The sequence below is a fragment of the Antechinus flavipes genome, chromosome 1, assembly GCF_016432865.1.
Source record: "Antechinus flavipes isolate AdamAnt ecotype Samford, QLD, Australia chromosome 1, AdamAnt_v2, whole genome shotgun sequence".
Lineage (NCBI taxonomy): Eukaryota > Metazoa > Chordata > Mammalia > Dasyuromorphia > Dasyuridae > Antechinus > Antechinus flavipes.
The window spans coordinates 85901493-85907702 of NC_067398.1; positions in this window are offsets into that span (position 1 = coordinate 85901493).

A 6210-nucleotide genomic window follows, 5' to 3' on the forward strand; every position below is an offset into this window, starting at 1 on the left:
ATATAAAAATCCCTATAAGAATAAACTTTCTCCATTTGCACTTCTCATTAGCAGTTTTAGGTCTGGACCTCTGATTTCATTGCTGTAGGAGAACTCTTTTGAGACTTTTGGTAGTTTCTGCTGTGGAAGTTGATATAGAACAGCAACTATTCCAATTTAGTCTTACCATGTTTTCTAGGGTATTGAGTAGTTAATTGACTTACTTGCTTATGATCACATAAGTAGCTTGTATGAGACAATACCTGAACCTATGGTTTCCTTATTAAGATCAGCTCTCTATTCATTGTACCTTCTATCTCTCAAAGATCTATACCCCAAATTAGAGGATCATTGGAATATAAAAACAGAGGAGGAAGGAACATCAGCAGTCACTGAAGCTAACCCCCTCATTTTCTAGCTAAGAAAACTGAATTCTAAGGAGGTTAAGTAACTTCTTCATAAAATTCAGATAATATTAGACAGCTTCGATATGGAAAAAGCTTCCAGGAGATTGATCTTAAAAATCAAAATATAGGACATATTGAACTCACAGTTCCTTACATGTTAAGTCACAGCTGAGTATAAACAGAGAACTCTAAGTTTCTAGAAAGTCCATGCATTTTCTTATATAGGGACTTCCAAAAGTCTTAGTGCATTCCTGAGCTATGAAAGTTTAGAAATGCGCTAAGACTTTGGGGGCACATTGTATCAAGCATCTACCTTAGAAGATGACTATTGTTGTTATCTTCTACCAGAAATTATCAGAATTCTCCTTTTTCTCTCTCTATAACCTAAATACACTCTTTATAATTCTCAAATGACAAAAGGATTTGAACCTATTTGGTCTGTAGTGAACAAAGGGGGAAGGAGCCCTTTCTGACAGCTTTATTTGTAGCCCAACATTTTTGATTCTAGTATTGCTCCAGAGTGCTAATTTACTACTTCATTGGTTACTCATCTGTCCATAGGTAGTACTCAGACATTGAACAAAGTGAGAAAGGAATGCCATTAGAGAAAAGATGGGTATACTGTACTTGCTAATCTGCTAACTTTGTTCTCATAGATATTTTACTTGAAGGTTATTGAAAATCCATAATTATCTGAACACTAAATAAATAGTTGAAATGTAACTTTGTAAAGCTAAATTGGGTTTGCCAAATATGGGATAGTCAAGATGTGTACAAAGCCTTTGTACTACTTTGTACTACTGTGTACAAAGCTTATGGATATTTTATTTTGCTAAGCACAAAGAACTCTCTTTTCCACTTCATTCTTTCTGCTCTTTTCCCCTTTCTTTCTACTTTTCTATATTGATGTCCTTTCACTATTCCTCTTGTTTTTTTCTTTTTTACATATAGCTTCAGTCTTTACCATGTTGTTCTTTATACTCAGATAATTCTTCTAAGAAAATAGTCCATAGTAGGAAAAACACTGGACTTGCTTCTTAGGTGCTGTTATAGGTGTCTTCTCTTAGGGGAGGGTTGCCCTTGTCCCTCTGAGTCACAGGTGATACTGTTCAGAGTAGATTCTGGCAGTCACTGACTCCCAACATGTATCACTGATGAACTTTTGAGAAGCAGTCTGAGTTAATGTGGATAATTTTTCCCAGCAGCCTGAGAAGAAGAAAAATGGAAAATCAGAACTGGAATACCCACTGATATTTCAAAATTCACTGGAAATACTGGCATAAGCAGGAGGTATGGGTTAGGAAGAGCAACACAGAATTCCTTTTGTGCAGTTTAAGCCTGTGATGTCTGAGTATTTGTAAAAGTTTCCCAAGTCCAGAAGCACTTTGACCAGAGGACTGACAGAATTGTAAGTAATAAGATAAAGGAATGAATCAGCATAAGCTTTCAAAGGATAAGCTATTTGAGACATGTTGCCTTTCAAGGAGGTGATGAATACCCATCTTCTAGAGGAGAGTTAACGGATGAGAAATCTCAATGATCAGAAGTAATCAATATCATCAGAGATAGAATCAGTAAGGGTCAGAGAGGATAGTTACAATAGAATTCACACTATCTAATGAGAGTGAAGACCTTCAATGAAGAAAGGCCAATAAGATATGGACATTGGAGTCTTAAGGGAGAACACTGCCTGGAGAAGTAAACTCTAGTTTCCTCCTTTACTTGGGAAATACCATTGTTGTTTAGTGATTTTCAGTTTTGTGATTCTTCATTATCCCATTTAGGATTTTCTTGACAAAGATACTGGAATGGTTTGTAATTTCCTTTTTAGCTCATTTTACAGATAAGGAAACCAAGGCAAACAGGGTTAATTGACTTGTTCAGGGTCATACAGATAATAAGTGTTTGAGGCTGGAATTGAACATGAGTCTTATTGAGTCCATACCCAGTGTTATATCCACTGTACTACTTAGCTTCCTGGGAAATACCATAAGTCACTGGATTTTTACAAGTCTTTGGGATGGAACTTTGTAGAGGATGAGTGGGAAGCTATCTTTTGATTTGGTAGGCTTTAATATGAATTGTAGCAGTGCACTTTACTTTATAAAAATAAAAACAAAAACATTTTTAGTTAATACAAGTTTGGAAGGGGAGGAATTATGAGGGAGGAATTCAGGATACTGAAAATTCCTATGTTCTCTAAGTCATTGTGTTGGAGAAGGCAGAGATCCTCAAAGTATAGCCAGTTCCTCATGAAAGAGCCTATAAGGCAGGATTATACTTCAAAGCCCTAGATTCTAATGTATACTCAGGTGCTTATAAGCCATGTGACTTGGAGTAAATCACAAAATGGTTTCACTTTAAAATGGAAATGATGACAATTGCACTATCTGTATCACAAGATTGTTGGATGGAACCAAAAATGTGTGTGAATGTGATTTGGAGGAGTAAAGTGCTATATTAGGTACTACTGTTATTAACAATATGATGGCTAGATTCAGCACAATTCTGGAAAAGCTAACCCAGATAAAATGATGACATTCTTTAACCTTTGTTCAGAGTCAGAAATAAATTACCTCAGATCATATGATGGATAAGCAAAAACAAAAGGAATCAACTTTTACTCTACTTTATTTTATTTTTTAAGTGCCAGGAAGTTTATTGTTCTAATACCAAATGTAAGGAAGGAACAAACATTTATACAGTGCCAACTATGTGCAAAACACTATTCTCAACACTCTCTACATATATTATCTCATTTGATCTTCACAATAGCCCTGAAAAGTATATGCTTCTTTTGCTTTTTTGGTTAGTATTTTCTCAACTCTACCACTTCAAGCTGGCTCTTTTTAAAAAATAGTATTCCTCCCTCAATTACATGACAAAACAACTTTTAGCTTTCATGTTTACAAGATTTTGAGTTCCAATTTTTTTCTCTTTCACTTTCCTCCTCTTCCTAAAACGATAAGCAATTTGATATTATTCTAATTTATTTTAAAACAGGCATAAATACACTCCTGCACTTCCTGGTATCAGTAGGGTCAGAATGGGAATAACATGAAAAGAAATGACAGGGAAATGAATATTTGGATGTAGTACCAGAAAGTTGATTATGGGCACATAGAACATTGGGAATCAGGAAATGTAGACTCTTGTCTCAGCACCAATTTGCCAGAGACAACACACTTAACCTTGACTTCTTGAGTTTCCTAATTTTCAAATGTATAATGGTAATTGCCTAACATAAAAATAGCATTATTCACTATACTCTGAATCCTTAAGAACCCTTTTTGAGTACTTTACATTTCCTGGATGTCATAGGATTACCATCTTAGTCACTAAAAGATTTAGAAAAAACCTACATTTCTCACCTGACATCTGTTCCAAGTTCTACCCATCACTGGCTCTGATACTGTTCAAGAGTCAAATTTGACAGCACTGCTGACATTATGGGTCTGATCCTTGATGCAATAGTAATAAAGCCCATTTTATATGCATTCATATATGAAACACACTGCAGAATTTCCAGACTTAATCAGACAACATGCTAGTGACCTATTCATAAATTCAATCTCTGTCACCAATGTTGTAATATAGACTCTGCGTAGAGAAGGGGAGAAAAATCAGAAGCTGAGAGAAGGAGCATCCTAAGGTGTGGATGTCAGAGTAGCATCAATCAGGCCTGCCTAACTCAAGAGCTATGCTTAAAATCCTCCTCTGCTTACCCTGATTGTATTTTTCTTTTCACTTTAATTCATGACAAATTTTATCAGAGATTAATTTTCTTTTGTTTTTTTCTTGGTTCTACTTATTTCACTTTGTAAGTGAAAAGTGTTCATGTAAGTCTTTGCATATTTCTCTGTATTTATTATATTTATCATTTATTAAAGCATAGTAATAGAGAAGAAATGGCAAACAACTCTACTGTCTTTTTGCCAAAAAAACCCCAAATGGGGTCATGAAGAGTTGGACACAACTGTAAAATGACTGAACAACAATTGTGGCACAGTAATATTCCATTACATTCTTGTACTATGATTTGTTTAGCCATTTCCCAATGACATAAGATATTTTTTATCAATAAACTTTGATTAAAAAAAGGTACAATATTATGGGATAATTAAAAGCTTACAGATATATATTATTTAGACTAGCCTGTTTAGATCAGAAGCTTCCCTGAAAGAAAGGGGAGTTTTGAATATGGGAAACTGAGAGCAGTTTGAACCTTTTAGAGAAAGATTGATAAGCTTGGGTGAGGAGCTTATTGAAGCACATAGGTATTTGGGTTTGTGAATTTCTTGAAAACAGGGACTATCTTTTGTTTTTCTGTGTATCTTAGCACAAAGTAAATGTCTCAGCACATATCAGGTGCTTAATGTTTATTAATTAACTGATTAAAAGTGTAAGGAAAGAGTCTAGGAGGAAAGAAAAGTTCAAACAGGGATATTGGATGGTACCAAAGATAAAATGGGTTTATTTCAGCATTTTGCTAATGGATAGCATGTCTCCCAGCATTGGAGAAGTTATATTTTTCTAAATATAAATAAAGTGATTTTCCTAAAGTGCAGATCTAACAATGTTACTGCCCCTACTCCAAAATCCCCTCCCCCTCCAAATAAAATACCCAAACTTCCAGACTCCAATTGCCTTTGGAATAAAATATAAAAATCTGTTTGTCATTCAAAGACCTTTATAACCTAGTCTCTTCTTATCTTTCCATTCTTCTTCCAACTTACTCCCCAACACATACTCTTCGGTCTGCCTTATTCCATGAACAAGATATTCCTTTTCTAGTTTAAGCATTTTTTTTCCTGACTGTCCCCTATTCCTGGTATGGTCTCTCTCGCAATCTCCACTATTGCCTTTTCTCGCTTTCTTTTAGTCCCATCTTCTAGTGAAAGTCTTTTCTAACCTCTCTTAATTCTTATTTCTTCACTCTGTTTATTATTTCCTTTTTTTTCTTGTATATAGCATGTTTGTATGTGGTTGATTGCCATCTCCCCAATATGACTGTGACTTCCTTGAGAACAGAGATCATCTTTTGTGTCTTTTTTGCATCATCAACATTTGGGTTTGTGAATTTCTTGAAACCAGGGACTATCTTTTGTCTTTCTGTGTATCCTTAGCACAAAGTATATGTCTCAGCACATATCAGGTGCTTAATGTTTATTGACTAACTGAATAGTTAGTCAGAAACAATTTCTGGAACATAGAAGAGTTTTAAATGATGCTTTTTGGTTGATAGATTGAAATCCTCTTCTCTTTGTATCTAGGGCCCAGTATTCAGGCTACAGTTTGGTCCAACATTTTACAATGAAAAATAAAAACCTGTGATTTAAAAAAAATTAATGATGGATATCCCACCAATCATTCAGTGCCACAACTTCTTGATGAATTAGTAGATCATCCACGTGAGTTGTTGTGGCCAAAAATGAATTATTTTATGACTTGTCTGTGGTGAATCTTTGATTTTAGTTCAATTTATCTTCAAAAGAATAATAATGGTAAATGTCTATATAGTGCTACAAAGTTTACAAACATGTTAACCTATTTTATCCTCTCAACAATCTTGTGAAGTGGGTTCTATAATTATTTTAGAAATTAAGAAACTGAGGCTGATGATAATTGACTTCTCCAGTGTCACATAACTAGCCTGAGGTATGATTCAAATTCAAGTCTTCCTGATCATGAAACGTTTTTAGGTCATAATGAGAGCATCTATATCTTGGTAGGGCCTATCACCTCTTGTGACTGGCACCTCTTCTGAGAACAACTACAATATCAAATATTTATGTGAACATTAGCATTTTCAAAGTTCTCCATC